This window comes from Capricornis sumatraensis, chromosome 14 (assembly GCF_032405125.1).
Source record: "Capricornis sumatraensis isolate serow.1 chromosome 14, serow.2, whole genome shotgun sequence".
Lineage (NCBI taxonomy): Eukaryota > Metazoa > Chordata > Mammalia > Artiodactyla > Bovidae > Capricornis > Capricornis sumatraensis.
In genome coordinates this window covers 87,843,964-87,859,961 of record NC_091082.1, presented here as the reverse complement: position 1 = coordinate 87,859,961, position 15,998 = coordinate 87,843,964, and the positions used below count along the sequence as shown (strand labels likewise).

Here is a 15,998-nt window from a genome sequence, read left to right as displayed (position 1 = left end):
CGTTGGCAGTTTGATCTCTGGTTCCTCTGCCTTTTCTAAATCCAGCTTGAGCATCTAGATGTCTAATTACTTCCATTTTCAGGTGAAATAAAAATGAGATCTCTGAACATTAAGACTCTTGGCTTACGTACCTCAGTAGAGTCAGTGGTTCTAAAGCTACCATTTACCTCCCCTGGATATGGGTTCAAAATAGACTGGAGCCTTAAAACTAATGTGATCCCCACTGTCTCCTGAAACTAACTTAGTTTGTAGAGGCTGCCAAGGAGAAGGAGGGGAAACCAGTTCCTTCAGAGCCCTGCCTGGGGTGGGAGAAGGTGGGAGCCAGGGCAATGTACCACGCCCTCCGACGCCGCCATCCTAAGCGTCCCTTGTTTGCCCGCATGGTTAGGAGAATGACCACCTGGCCATTTTGTATCTAATCACCACAGAACAGGACGATGACAGGGCGGGCCATCACACACGTCAGATTAGCTTGGTTGTGTTATTTAGACACTGAATTCTTTTCTGTGTGCTCAGCGTCTGCCGACTCTTAATTCAAAGAGGGAGAGGAGACAGAGGTGCCAGACCAGAGCCGCTTGTCCTCACGGGTGCGGATCTGGGGGCAGCGGGGACGGGGTGGCCCTGGGGGAGGGCCCGGCAGGCTCATGGGCAGGTGCGGGAGTCCCCCAGCGTGAGGGCAGGTCACTCAGCTCCTGGGCTCCCTGACCCCACAGCACCGAGGAGAAGGAATGTCCCAGGACGAGCAGGGTGTCCTGAAGAGCGTGCTGAGAGAGGGTGGAGAAAGGTCGTGAGGCGTGATGATGCCTCCCTCATAAAGGGCTTCCACGTGAAATACAGGCCCCTTCTAAGCAGGCCAGAGCTGACATGGAGCCATCCTGCCCACCCTTTGGAGCCGGAGATCCCTTTCTGCAGGCCTTTCACTGGGGGAAGAGGCTCAGATATCGCGCAATTATCCCTGACACCCACCCCAGAGAAAGTCATTATTCAGGGGATTCTGAAAGCCAACATAATTAGTCCAATTAATCTCTAGCGATGAATTATTCCGTCCGATAATCGTCTTCGGAAGCAAAGGATTCATTAGGGTCTCTGGCTGACAGCGGGGAGTCGAATGTCTTTTTATCCCCCTCCCTGTCCCCTACTGGATAGAATGGGTCTTCTCGCTTTGATAAATTCCATCTCCATTAAGGAAGGTCTGGTCGGGAGCAGCGGGGCTGGTCGGGAGCCGCAGGGCTGGACCTGGGCTCCAAGGCGTGCAGCCCGCTCCCCAACCTTGTGGTTAAGGCCTGCGTGCATCTAGTGGGAGCGTGGGGTCAACTGAGTGCGAGCTGGGTGACCAGCCAGCGTGGTAACCAGGGGTCTTCATGGACTTCCTGCTGCTCCCGAGTTGCTAAGTCGTGTCTGACTCTGCACCGCCATAGACTGTAGCTCGCCAAGCTCCTTTGTCCATGGGATTTCCCAGGTGAGAATCCTGGAGTGGGTTGCCATTTCCTTCTCCAGGGGATCTTCCCAACCCAGGGGTCAAACGCACATCTCCTGCTTGGCAGGAGAATTCTTTACCACTGAAAGCAGTTAATCTCAGCGCACCTGCTGACGGGATTCTCCAGGAGTTCTAAGGCCGAGGTTCACGCTTTTGTTGGAACTTACCTTGCATAATTTAGCAGTTGTGGCTCCAGGTAGAGGCAGATGGTGGAACCCAGGGAGGCGTGGCCCCGAGTTGTTGGGATGGGCTGCCTGGGGGAGACGGCGCCCGGGGAGCTCAAGCAGCCTCTGAAAAGCTGCCAGACCGGGCATTGGGCTGACTGGTCGGGACCCTTGCTGGTCGGGATCCCTGGGGTCCCAGCTCCATGAGTCTGGGATGGAGAATTTTACTGTAGCTTTTTTCACTGCGTGTTAAAGAGCCGTCAGTCCAGTAAAGTATACAGGTCTGCCTCCCCAGGAAAACTACGAGGCCGACCGGTAACGGGTTTGTGATGGCCTGAAAAACGCAGGGAGACCTTTAGAGTGAGTTCCTGAGCCCCATGGAAAGCGTTTCTGGTGTCAGGGGAGCCGCTTTCCTCTGATTTGTGTCTGGGCCAGGGGAATGAAGGCTGAGGTGTCAGGGAGGGAGAAAAGCGCATCCTTTGTGCGGCCTGAAGTGGTCCAGCGCAGACCCGCACAGAGCTGCAGGCACCGGCCAAGGGCGCTGCTGGCGGGGGCGGGGGGGGGGGGGCGGTGCGGTGGTGAAAGTCTCCTTGAGGGAGAGCCAGAAGGTGGGCGGCGGTCCCTCAAGGCGGGACGGGTGGACGTCTGTGCTCCTTGGAGCAGGTGCCAGGCCCTTGGGGACGAGAGCTTGGCCTCTGCCCTGGAGGCAGACAGAGGGTGAGGAGGTGAGGGGTGGACAGAGGTGCAGTGTGCAGGCTGTGGGCAAGCCTGCCACGGGCTCCAGCAGGGACCCCAGGGCAAGACGAGGGCCGTCTCTCCAGGCTAGGAGGTCTGCGTTCAGGTAAACGTTCCTGGGCTGTTGGGGTGGAGGTTCGGTTACACAGCGATGTCGTATGGGCAGGGGTGATGAGGCTAGCAGGTGCTGGAAGTGGCTCCTGCAGAAGTCGGGTGTGCTGCTGGTCCAGAGTGACGCAGGCACCAGGTGTTCCATCGTTTGCGGAAGTGATCGCTGAGGTGGCCAGGAGGGCTTCCTGGAGGAGGTGTGGCTGGGCACTGAAGCACAGGGAGGAGTCACCCAGTGGGGAGGGCCCTTTAGAGAGCAGCAGGGGATGGAGCATGAGGGGTGGTGGCACAGGGGGAGTGGTGCACGGTCAGGCCATTCCTCCTGGAGGCCTTGAAAGTCACCCGGGAGACACTGAGCTCTCACCCTGAAGAAGCCCAGGGTGCTGCGGATGGCGTGGCCTCCCCGTCCTTGGCTGTGGGTGGGAGAAGGGTCTGTCTGAAGCCACCTGAGCCACTCCGCAGCCTCCCGCTCGGGCTTGGCACTTCTGTGCTAAGCTCTTCCTGTGGAGGAGAGGAGACGCATAGACATCCGTTCAGTTCAGTCCTCTTCACCCTGGTCCCCAGGAGCCCAGCCGGCTGTTCCCATGGCGACTGTCAGCAGTGGGTGGGGGCAGGGAGGAGGGCAGAGCCCCGAGTGGCTACCCCGCCGCGAGAAGTGGGGGCAGATGGGAGCTGCTGACTGTGATGGGAGGTGGGGGCACCAGGCAGGAAACCTGAGGGCCTGGCCCGCTTTGTCCTTGAAGCAGACAGCGCGAGTGCCGACCGGAGCCCCCGTCTCTCCTCCTGCCCCCCCGCCCCGCTGAGCGTCTGCAGTCTCAGTGATAACAGTCGGCCCTGGGCCAGGAGGGCAGGGCTCATGGCTGCGGGGACCTCCTGCTGTCCCGGGGCTGGGGTCATTTGCAAGGAGACCGTGGCCTGGATTGCCAGCGAGCTGAGCTGGACTGTGGACAGGCCCCGGGATGGTGGCTTTAGTGGGCGGTCAGGACCACACTCCTGAGAACAGGGCTGTGTGCTGATGGATGCCGGAGCCCCTGGCGGCCGGGCAGGGGGTGTCCCCCCGGGCCCAGTGTGCTGTTAAGTGCTTTTTCACTGAGGATCCCTGACGTGCCGGAGGCAGTCCCAGAGAGGCGCTGGGCTCGGAGGAGCAGGGTCCTCCCCTTCCCCCCAACGCACCCCCCCAACCCCGAGCTTCAGGGCCCACCCCCCTGGTGTCGCGAATGGCACAGGGTGCGAGCTAAGTCACTTCAGCCGTTCTGACTCTGTGAGCCTTTAGACTGCAGCCGCCAGGCTCCTCTGTCCTGGGACTTCCCAGGCAAGAACACTGGAGTGGGCTGCCATGCCCTCTCCTCCAGGGTATCTTCCCCACCCAGGGATCCAGCCCGCATCTCCCTCTCCTGCGTCGGCAGAGGGGTTCTTGACCACTGGCGCCACCTGCTGACACACAGGAGGCGCTTAATCCCTGATACTTTGCCTCTTGGCTTCCAAGGTAGGGGGACAGGTGGGCTCAGTTTGGCCAAGGGCCCGCGTATTTCTCAGAGGCAGGCGGCCAGCCCCAGCTGCTGGTTTTCTGGTCCGCGGTCTCCTCTGGAGGATGCCTCGGGCCTCAGCCCGTCCCAGCCTCTCGGCTCCGCGTCCTGCTCCGGCCTGATGGGTCTAGGACGGCCCCTCGCACCAGCGAGGAGGATGAACCCAGGGAACACCGGCTTCTCCGTGTCCACTCGGGGCCATGTGGCGGCCCTGTCCTCTGCAGGCCCCTCTCTGCCCAGCCCCTGGCTCCCTGCCGCCCCCTGAGCCCTGTGTGTCCCTGGTCCCAGGAGGCCCTCGGCGCTCAGCGGCGACTTGCCGTTCGAACATCTCTGCCCTTGAGGAGGCTCCGGCAGGAGGACCTGCGGGTTCTTCCAGAACCCACACCCCATGGGGGACGTGGGTGTGCAGGAGAGGCTGGGCTCCCAGGAGGGTGAGCTCTCCAGGGGCTTTTCCTTGGGGATTTGGTTCCATTCAAATCACAGCCGGTCTTCAGCTGCCAGGCTCAGGTGGGGGTGGGGGAGGGGGGCATGGGGGCGGAGGGTGGGGGCGAGGGGTCGGGAGAGGGAGGGTGGGCAAAGACCAGAGAAGGCCCGGGGCCCCCGCTCCCTCTCCCCGCTCCTCCCCGGTAAAGCACTAAGTGGGTCCCAGGCTTCTGCACCGCATCCCCGGCCTCACCCCTGCCCCGCACGGGACCAAGCCGGAGCTGAGGCTGGTCCCCTGGAGGAGGGGTCCCGGCACACGGGTGCCGCTGCCCACCCCTGCCTGGCCCTCTCTCCCTGCCCACCCCTGCCTGGCCCTCTCTCCCCTGCCCACCCCTGCCTGGCCCTCTCTCCCCTGCCCACCCCTGCCTGGCCCTCTCTCCCCTGCCCACCCCTGCCTGGCCCTCTCTCCCCTGCCCACCCCTGCCTGGCCCTCTCTCCCTGCCCACCCCTGCCTGGCCCTCTCTCCCCTGCCCACCCCTGCCTGGCCCTCTCTCCCTGCCCACCCCTGCCTGGCCCTCTCTCCCTTGCCCAGACGTGGGGACCGGCCGACCATGCCCCAGCAGAGGCTGCCCTGGAGGCCGCCCCGTCCCAGCATGTGGGCCCCAGACCCCAGGGGCGAGGCCAGGGGTGGCGGCAGGGAGGACGGCCCACCTGGTCTTGGCACGTGGGCTGTGCAGCCTGGCGGGCAGCGCTCTAGGAAGGTTCCTCCCAGGCCAGGGCACCCGCAGGCTCCAGAACTGGGACAAAGGCTGGCAGGGCAGCGCTCCCTCAAGGAAGTGCCAGGCAGGCCCGCGCCTGCCAGCAGTCCCGGAGGTGGGGACGCCGGCTGGCCCGCCGCCCAGTCCCGCGGCCTCCTGGCAACCCTGTCCCCATTCATCCCGTGGGCAGAGCAGGACAGGCCTCCTCCTGTGGCCTGGAAGGCCATGCTGGACGCCAGCCTGTCCATCAGGAAGGGCCTCCAGGCGCCTGGTTCTGCTGTCCTCCTTGCCAGTTGTAATTTATTCTGAAAAATGGTGGCCGTCAGTCAGACTTGGACTCAAGATTCCAGTATAGCACGTACACCGGCGGTGTGACCTTCGGGAGCGGAGTGGCCTCTCTGAGCCCGGCCTGTCGAGGCACAATGACTACACTGGGCATTAAGTAGGCACCTGCTCGTCTCCCTCCCTGCCTGCCCCGCAGCGGACCCAGCCAGCCTCGCAGGTTTATGCCGGATTGCTCTGCCCCCCTCCTCCACCAGTTGGAAGGGCTTCCTGGGTGGCGCTAGCGGTAAAGAGCCTGCCTGCCAGCGCGGGAGACATACGTGATGCGGGTTCGCTCCCGGAGTCGGGAAGATCCCCTGGAGGAGGGCGTGCAGCCCCTCCAGCATTCTTGCCTGGAGCATCCCATGGACAGAGGAGCCTGGGGGGGGGGGGGGGCACAGTCCACGGGGTCGCAGAGTCAGGCACCACTGAAGCGACTCAGCAGACAGGCAGACCCCTCGCCGGAAGCCTTCCTGAGACTCAGCTCGCCGCCTCGCTGCTCTTGGGCCCAGCCCGGGTGAGTGGAGAGAGTCTTGGCCTTTGTTAGCCGGGTTCATTCGGTGGGTGTTGGGGCTGCCCTGGAGGTGTTGCTGGCAGATGGGCTGAGCCTGAGGGCCCCCGAGGTCGGGGGGAGCAGAGGTTGAGGGGATCAGTGACACAGAAGGCTTTTTCAGAAATGGAGCCCCCAGGGGCGGCCGGGCGAGGCGGGCGGCAGCTCTGCTGTGGGGCAGATGGGTTCCTGGACGAGAGGCGGGGGCCTCCTAGGAGAGGGCGCCCCCTCGGGGCGGCCCCGCAAGGCCGGGCCCTGCCCCCAGCTGTCCCCCAAGCCCTCCGTGGGGCCTGGCCGCCTCCACTGTGCGCCCGCCTGGCTCTGTCGTCTTGCCCAGGTCTCTGCCCCTCCATCGGGCCTCAGTCTCTCCCCTCAAATGGCCTCGAAGGCTCCCGCCAGCCCTTTGACACCTGCCCTCCTCCAGGCTGGTGGCGGGGGCGGCCAGGCTGGCACACGGCCTGCTGACCTTGTACCCACAGCCCAGTCTCCATGTCCCAGGGCCGACGTCTCTTCTTACAGGTGAGAGGGTGGGGGTCGAAGATCGCGTTCCTGGGGCAGTCCCGAGGCCATGCTGGCCGCAGGCTCTGTGCAGAGGGTAGGGGGCAAGGTGCGGCCCCTCCCCAGGAGCCAGGGAGGGCGGGTCTGCAGAGGAGGCTGACGGGGGGAGTCTGCAGCCAGGGGTGTTAACGCCGGGAGCGCCCACCCCCAGCAAGGCCGCCCCTTCAGAGACAGTGTGTCTTGTCACTTGGCCCCGGGAGGCCCGGGGAAGGCAATGACGCGGGGGACCAGGGCAGACGGGGCATGAGAGTGGGCACTGGTGCAGACCACGCTGGGGGGCTCGGCGGTGCCGTCGGGGGGCTCTGGTGACCCAGCTGTCCTCTCTCTGCTGTGCTGTCGCCAGCCAGCGTGGGGCTGATGCAACTGTGCTTAAACGTAGTAAGTTTCACCGTGGAAGATGCTCAACTGCATAAATCATTAGGTGCCTGGAAGCCACATCTCTGGTGAGACACCCACTAGGGTGGCTGCAAGCAAAAGGACAGACAGTGACAAGCGTTGGCAAGAACGTGGCGAGGTCAGCACCCTCACGCTCCGCGGGTGGAGACGAGTCGGTGAGGCCGCTCAAGGAAGCAGCCTGGAAGTTGCTCCGACGCAGCACACTGTACGGCCCCGCGTTGTGTTCCAAGCATTTATCCAAGAGAACGGAAAACATGTGTCCATGAAGTTTGGGTACGAATGGTTGTAGCAGCTTTAGTCATAAAACAGGCAGAAAATGGAAGTGACCCAAATGCCCATCGAATGATGAGCAGAAACACAGAATACAGCATGCGTGCGCAGTGGGACGCCGTGTGTACAGTGTGCATGAACAGCTTCAGCCGTGGAAAGGCGTGAAGTACGGACGCATGATACGTGAATGAGCCTTGAAGGTGAGGAGCCAGTTACGAAAGGCAGCGTGTTTGAGATTCTTTTCTGTGGGGCACCCAGAACAGGCAGACCCACAGACACAGAAAGGAGCCCTGGGCTGCCAGGGGCTGGGGCGAGGGGTGATGCAGGCATTCTGGGGTCAGACAGTGGCAGTGGCTGTGCAGCTTTGCTGCGCAGTCCAGACTCTGCGACCCCGTGGGGTACAGCACGCCGGCTCCTCTGCCAGTCACTGTTTGCTGGAATTTACTCAGACTCGTGTCCATTGAGTTGGTGATGCCATCCAGCGTCACCTTCCAACTGTACAAATGTACTAAAAACCACTGAATTGTGCACTTTAGAAGGATGACTGTCATGCTCTGTGTGTCAGCTCTCTGTAGACACACTGTATACACACGTGCATTTGTGGATCGTGGCCACGATAATACCAGATGGTGATATTCCCAGAGTCAGACCATCTGGTCGGGGTCTTGGCTTTATTGCCTTCAGCAGCTTACTCACCCTCTCTGGGCTTCAGGTTTCTCAACTGTAAAATGGGAATGATAGTCAGACCACCTCAAAGGGTTGTCCTGACAGTTACACGGGCTACAATCTGAAAGTCCAGAGAAGTGTGCCTGGCAGGTGGCAGAGGACTTGGCCGAGTCAGCTGATACCAACGTTACTAGCGTCACAACCAAAATCCCCCAGGGCCCCTTCCGATTGTCGCCACACCTGGGCCCAGCCCCAGCCTGCCCCCACCCTCTTCCTTCCCCTCCCCCTCTGCCTGCAGATGGTCCTCACTAATGTGAGAACGGTTGCCATAACAACCACTCTGCCCCCAGCAGCAGCGACTCCATTGGAGCCGGTGTCACATGACAGCTCTGGGCAGCATCACCATAACACTGCCAGTGAGCCAGGAGGTTTATGGGGCAGGAGAGCCAGGCTCCTCAGGGGACGGGCCGACCCCCGCGCGGCAGGCGGCCACCATCTGCAGGAGGCCAGCCCTCGAGGCCCAGGAGGGTGGGGTGGACAGGAGACATCGGGAACTGGCTCTCTGACCCTGTAGCCCTGTAACCATCAGAGGAAGATGCAGCAGATGAGAGGGAGCCGGAGGCGGGCGCCCCCGCGTCCCACAGCCCTCTGCGTAGCTGCCCTGGACCAGCAGTCTTTCCCGAGGCAGACCGTGCCGGACGTCAGGGAGCAGCTGCGCTGGGCTGGCTGGCGGGCCTGAGGGCTGCCTGCTGCAGAGAGAGGCCACCAGTGCCCCCCGAAAGGGCCGGGCCAGGCACGGAGCAGGGGCTAGAGCGATGACCCTGCTCCCTCTTGCCCGGGCACGCGTCTGCCCAGGAGCCCTGCAGAGCAGAAGGGCGGCCCGGGCAGGGCTGTGAAGCCTGACCCACTCTCCAGGGGCGGCACTCCGCGCAGCTGCTGGGGCAGAAAGCAGCGGGTCTCCACGCTCTGGCCCCGCATCCGAGCTCGCCGCCTGGAGCCCACGGGTGCCCGGAGGCCAGCCACTGCCCCTCTGTTCTAGCCGGCGGCTCCCACTGGAGGAGCCAAGCCCCTGGCTGGGGAGGATGGCAGCCCTGGCGTGCCCGGCGCCCAAGGGGGCTGTGCTAACGCCGGGAGCCGCCTGCCCGCAGCACTGCGGCAGCGCCCGGCAGCGCTCCCTGGTGGCCTGTTGGGGACAGGCACCCTCCTCCCCACCAGGATCAGCACACGAGTGGGCGTTCCCAGAGAGGGGACGGTGCTGTTTGTGCCCAGGGAGCACACTTGGGCTGAGGGCCTGGGACACACTGCCCCAAGGCCTGGCCTCTGGAAGTCAGAGCCTGGTGTCAATGGGCAGACTGTTCTGGAGGCTGCAGCAAGGTGTCTGGGCTCTCAGATGGGACCCCTGGTCCACGTTGCCCACAATGGGGCTTGGACGGTGCAGGTTCCTGAGCCCCGGCTCCAGCCCAGGCATCTCTCGGGGTGATACCCTGGCACCTGCACTTTTAGCCCTCTCCAGGAGGAGAAGAGACGTTTACTCAGGCTTCACCAGCTGCAGAGCTCCACAGACAGACGGTCAGAGTCGGCTAGAGCCTTGAGTGTCCCCAGCCCCAGCTCCCTTATTCTATCCATAAGGCAACTGAAGCCCAGAAAGGGTGAGTAATTTACCCGAGGCCCCACAGCCAACTGGCCCGCACCCTGCGGAAACCACATGCCCAGCCCCCTAGGCCGCCTCTGTCCTTCGCCCCCAGCCTCATGGCTCCTCTTGGCCGAGTGCCCCCCAGAGACATGTTACTGAGGGTCCCTGAGCCAAGTCTTCTCATTCAATCAAAATCGAAACTGCTGGTGGCCTGCAGACACCCCTGCCTCGCAATTCCGGGTCAGAGGAGTCCTTCCTGCCCCCTCTCTGGCCCCTGCTGGCTCCTTGCCTTGCCTCACACAGCCTCGTGGCCAGCACCCTGCTTTGTCGTCCTGGCTCTGCCTGGGTGCTCTGCCCACTCAGCAGCAGTGGGAGGATCACTTGCTGGTTGAGAAGGTTCAGGCTTCTCCCGGGCAAAGGTGGGGACCTGGGAGCCTCCACAGCAGGAAGCACGGGCGGCCACGCTGCAGGGCTCCGCACCAGCTGCCTCCAACAGTGCTGTGGCTTAAGGCCGGGGATGACTGAACTAGCAGCAGAATAAATTGTCCCACACTGCATGCTGGGAGAGGGGGAGGCTCTTGCTGGGGCCTCTGGGCTCGGGGAGGGGCTGGGGGTGGAGTGGCAGGGCGGTCTGTGTGTAGGGTGCTGTCCTCTGTCGGTTTCAGCCCCGCACCGAGCCTCCCACGGGACAGAGCCTTCAGAGGCCACGGCCCCTGGGAGTCCACAGTGTCCACAGAGCCCACCCGTATGACCTCCGAGCAGCGAGGCTGTGTGAGGTGGGCCTGTAGTGCCTGCCCCGGCCAGACCTTGAAGGTCATGTCCTTGAGCAGAAGAGACGGACGGAAATGAGTCAGGCTCCCAAAGACGTGGGACTCGGTGTCCACAGAGTGGTCATCTATAGACACTGGAGGTCGTGTGGTGGCACAGATGCCCAAGGACCTTCTGGTTAGGGGTCATGTTGTCAGAGAGATGTGTGTTTGTAACTGGCTCTTAGTCAAAGCTATGGTTTTTCCAGTAGTCATGTATAAATCTGAGAGTTGAACTATAAAGAAAGCTGAGCGCCAAAGAATTGATACTTTTGAACTGTGATGTTGGAGAAGACTTTTGAGAGTCCCTTGGGCAGCAAGGAGATCCAACCAGTCCATCCTAAAGGAAATCAGTCCTGAATATTCATTGGAAGGACTGATGCTGAAGCTGAAACTCCAATCCTTTGGCCACCTGATGTGAAGAGCTGACTCATTTGAAAAGACCCTGATGCTGGGAAAGATTGAAGGTGGGAGGAGAAGGTGACGACAGAGGACGAGATGGTTGGATGGCATCACCAACTCGATGGACATGAGTTTGAGTGAACTCCAGGAGTTGGTGATGGACAGGGAGGCCTGGCGTGCTGCAGTCCATGGGGTCGCAAAGAGTTGAACATAACTGTGCAACTGAACTGTAACTTATTATACTGATATTTCACCTGTGTGTATTAGGAGCCTAAACTGTGACAAATTTTAGAATTTAGAGAAGACTTAGGTACTATCCTTGGGATGATAGGGTCAGGAGAGATTTTTTTTTTTTCTTTTTGGAAGTTGCTGAGAGAGGGTGTGTGAGAGAGAGAGGTGCCTCTCAGGTCCTCTAGCCTGGGTTTCTAGGTGGATGTATGTTGTGCTGTCTCAGACAGGTCCTTTACACAGTGGTCACCCCCACTGGTGACATCTGAGTGCTTCTCCACCCCAGGGCAACACGGGGCAGCCAGGCCAAGGCCTCCAGTGCCGGAGCCTCGGGCCCACCCCTCCCCACCTGGTGGTGCTCACAAGCCTACCCCTCTCCGGCTGGAGTGACGTGCTGTTTCTTTTGAGCTCGAAATGCTAGGGATTGAAAATCTTCCTCTTGAGGCACTTCCGTTCCTCTTGTTGGTTCCTGCCTGGTCCATCCACTCAGGAGGCAGGAGCCAGTCTAGAGGCTGGGCCCCGCCCCAGGCTGAACTGAATGTGTTGCAGGGAAGTCTCAAGTGTTCACCTGGCAGCCTCTGAAGTTCCCGTCATTGTCAGCCGGTAATTCAAGCTGTGCAAAGCTTGGGGAAATGTGCCTGCTGGGTGAGGGGCCCTGAGTCCCCCTTCTTCCTGCATGCCCCTAAATCTCTTGGGGTCCTTGTCCTCTCACCTACATCAGGTTTCAGATCCAAGGCGAAGAGCTGGGCAAGGCAGGTAGCTCCAGCCAGTCCAGGTCGCCCCAGACCCTACCCCACTCCTGTGGAGAACTTACGGTGCGCGTAGCACCCACGTCAGCTCTTTAATCCCCCCGACAGCCCGGGGAGTGGGTACCACTACTCTCCGCTCTTCGCAGAGCACACAGCTCAGCGGGGTGGTGAAATGCCTCATTCCAGGTCAGAAGGAATGGGGTGGGGGTTGCCGCCAGCACCTGTCCTTGGCCGTGTGGACTGGACCTACGGTACCACTCGGCAGCCCTTCCTTCGGGACTCAGGAGATTCATGGTCTTGCCGTCCGGGGAAGCCTGCTGCCCGGGTCAGGCTTCAGGCAGAAAGCACCCTGCTTGCCATCATCTTCCCAGGGCGCTGCCCCACCTCCAGCCCCAGGGACCCCTGTGTTCTACTTCCAGCTTTTCCCTCTGCACTTGCGGCGGGAGACGCATCCACACGACTCTCCTTGCGCACGTCTGTGGGCTGGCAGGGTGGGGCGCCTGGGATCCGGACGTGACGGCCGCCACGGGCTGCCGGCCAGACCGCGGAGGGGTGCTGAGGCGTGTGTGCGTGTAGGAGGCGCTCCGTGGTCATGGAAAGAACAGCCCTGCAGTCTCACATGGGGGAAGTGCCTGGTTTTGAGCCCACCTCGATGGGATGCTGTGTGCATCTGGGTGGGTGTGCCTGGCCCTCCCCTAAGTGTGCGCACCGGGTGCCGAGTGGACTCCTCACAGAGACAGCAGTCTGTCTGTGGTTGCCTATGAGAAACTCCACCCCGGTGCATGCTGGGAGGATGCCGTGGTTTCCTATGAGAAACTCCGCCCCTGTGCTTGCTGGAAGGATGCTATGATCTGTTATGAGAAACTCCGCCCTGGTGCTTGCTGGAAGGATGTTGTGATCTGATATGAGAAACCTCACTCCCGTGCATGCTGGGAGGCTGCTGTGGTCTCCTATGAGAAACTCTACCCCAGTGCATGCTGGGAGGATGCCGTGGTCTCCTATGAGAAACTCCACCCCGGTGCATGCTGGGAGGATGCCGTGGTCTCCTATGAGAAACTCCACCCCGGTGCATGCTGGGAGGATGCCGTGGTCTCCTATGAGAAACTCCACCCCGGTGCATGCTGGGAGGATGCCGTGGTCTCCTATGAGAAACTCCACCCCGGTGCATGCTGGGAGGATGCCGTGGTCTCCTATGAGAAACTCCACCCCGGTGCATGGTGGGAGGATGCCGTGGTCTCCTATGAGAAACTCCACCCCGGTGCATGCTGGGAGGATGCCGTGGTCTCCTATGAGAAACTCCACCCCGGTGCATGCTGGGAGGATGCCGTGGTCTCCTATGAGAAACTCCACCCCGGTGCATGCTGGGAGGATGCCGTGGTCTCCTATGAGAAACTCCACCCCGGTGCATGCTGGGAGGATGCCGTGGTCTCCTATGAGAAACTCCACCCCGGTGCATGCTGGGAGGATGCCGTGGTCTCCTATGAGAAACTCCACCCCGGTGCATGCTGGGAGGATGCCGTGGTCTCCTATGAGAAACTCCACCCCGGTGCATGCTGGGAGGATGCCGTGGTCTCCTATGAGAAACTCCACCCCGGTGCATGCTGGGAGGATGCCGTGGTCTCCTATGAGAAACTCCACCCCGGTGCATGGTGGGAGGATGCCGTGGTCTCCTATGAGAAACTCCACCCCGGTGCATGCTGGGAGGATGCTGTGGTCTCCTATGAGAAACTCCACCCCGGTGCATGCTGGGAGGATGCTGTTTGTGGCGACTGTGTGTTACCGTGGTGATGGCTGGTTGGAGGGAGACTGTTGCCATCTTCTGAGCCTGGGAAGCACACACATCCAGATGCCAGCCGACAAAACCTATCGTCGTTGTCAGTCATGTGGGTCCCGGACTAACACCCCACCCCAGTGAGCCTCGCGAAGACGGTGGAAAAGGGCGGGGAGAGGGATGACGGCTGTTACCGGTTGGGGGTCAGAGAAGGGTAGGGGTGTGGGATGAGTCCTTTTACAGATGCAGCTTATCCGTAATTTAGAGCTAAGAATGTGAAGAGTACAGACACAGCCGGACCTCCCCTGAGCTGGGCCTTTGGGGAGCAGGGTGGTGTGCCCCACCGTGGCCACCAGGGGACGCTGCTGGGGCGTGGAGGCATTGGTGGGGCGGCGCTTCGGCGACTGCCCTCGCTCTGCTCAGTGCCAGCTCTGTCCCCGCCTGCCCCCCATGCCCACCTGCTCCTGGGGTGGCACCCTGGTGCCACATATTCCTCCTTATTACATTTCTGCACCTCCAGCCAGTCGCCCCACCCACCCCCAAGAGCCACGGACCCGGCTGGACTGGTCACTTCCAAGGACTTCTGTGGCTCTGATTTGGATACCTTGGGGTAGCTCTGCCCCACTCTGCTGGCACGTTATGAGGAGGATGCTGTGTGAGCTAAACATTTTTCCCTGTTTTTTTTTAACCAAAGACGTCTTCCTAACGGGACACACAGCAACCCATTGTTGTTTCTGTCTGCTTATTGTGGTCGAGTCTGTCCACTCTTGTGATGGCCCCTGAGTACCTGCTGTGTGCTGCCGCTGGTGGCACCAAGATGCTCTGTGAGGTGCAGGGCCCCGTCTCTGGGGCTCAGGGTCTCCTCCGTGAAATGGGGCAGCTGCACTGAGCTCCCCCACGTGCCGTGCGCCTCCACTCACTGAGGCCTGCAGGGGGTTGGCACACATGGTCTCCAGGTTGCCCTAGGTCCCCTCGTCTCTGGACCACTCACCCCTCAGGGCTGTGCACGCCTTTTCCCTCGTCTCTGCCAAATCCACGGAAAGCATCTCACTGGCCCAGAAACCCGTGTCTCAGCAGCATATTCTTGGTCCTCATATAGGCGTCTTAGGGCCGAGCTTTAAATATATGTGTACACCTTCTGACCCTGCCCGTTCTCCATGCCAAACCACCACGACAACCATAAAGCTGCGCCAGGTGGCCCTTGCCAGGATAAGCAGTCACAGCCAGCAGAGGAGTGATGCGAGAAGGCCTGCCTCATCCCTGCGCACTGCCAGCCTTCCTCCGCCCCGGAGGAGGGGAGGAGAGCACCGGGTTGGCCTGGGTGTGGGGCTGCTTCTCAGGAAAGGTGCCCCTGAGGCTCTGGGAGGGCCGTGCACCTGGCTCCCTGCCCCCCTCCCCTGCCCCTGCCCCTGCCTCGCTGACAGGGCAGGCCAAGCAGCTGCCAGCCCAACTTAGTCTTGGGAGAAATACCTCCTGAATTCAGAGATGTCCCCTGTGGCAGCTTTTAGAGCCGTGCACTCCTGTTGGGTCTGGGTGGGTGGGGGACTCATGGGCTCTAGGGTGAGACCCCGGGGATCTGGTTGGGGCAGTTGCCTGGGGGTCAGAGCTGTTGAGTTTTCTCCGTTGCTTTGCCATCATCTCTGTGGGCCCCTGACTCTCCCAGGTCGCCTTTCAGGGGGCACTGAGGGATCTGCCTACATTCAGTGACTGGGCCAAGGTCCAGGAGAAGCCGTGGGTCGGGCAGACTGTGTCTGCTTCACAGAGGCTTCCTGGATGGAGTGCGGGAGTGAAGGGGACATTCTGGAGTGTCTTCACACTTGGTACCCTCGGTTTTGCGGATGCTTTTCCCCTGGGAAGGCAATGGGGTCTGTTTCTGTTCGCTGTGGTCTCCTCTCCTCTGTCTGCGGTGACGTCCTGCCTGCAAACCATGGCTGGTTCCACAGCCCTGATCTTTCAGCAGTCTGCACTGGGGCTGCGCCCACACGCGCTCGCCCGGACGTGCACCTCTGGCCTGGGGTCTGCATGCCCAGCCTTCCCGCAGCTGCTCACCGCCCCTCCCCACCAGCATCTCCGGGTCCTTGCGCAAACTGCCCTGCCCAACGACGGACCTGATGCCGGCTCCCACCAGCTCCCAGCGCCGACCCCCAGCACCACTCCCTGTCTCTGGGCTCAGCGACATCACAGCACCCTTGCAGAGTGTTTCTGCCCTGGAGACTGGCCAACACCACACATCCAGGCACCCCCGCCTCCGAGAGCCAGGGTGAAACACCAATCCATGCACCATGGCAGGCTGGGTATCGGGCAGATGTCCCGGCTAACCCCAACCACGGGGGCCTGGTCTGGAACCTCTGCTAGGAGAAGCAGGGCTCCCCAAAGTGATGCAGGCCAGGGTGGTCCCGTGGGTATCTGGGAGGACACTGCAGGCTGGTGCCCGTGTCCCTGCCAGGGCCGGGACCT

General features: G+C 61.5%; 1 protein-coding gene across 3 annotated transcripts in view; it reads left to right on the top strand.

Moving 5' to 3' along the window:
• Positions 1 to 15,998, top strand: part of NAV1 (neuron navigator 1) — a 139,078-nt gene that overhangs the window by 45,143 nt on the left and 77,937 nt on the right. The gene's annotated exons all lie outside the window — the stretch shown is intronic.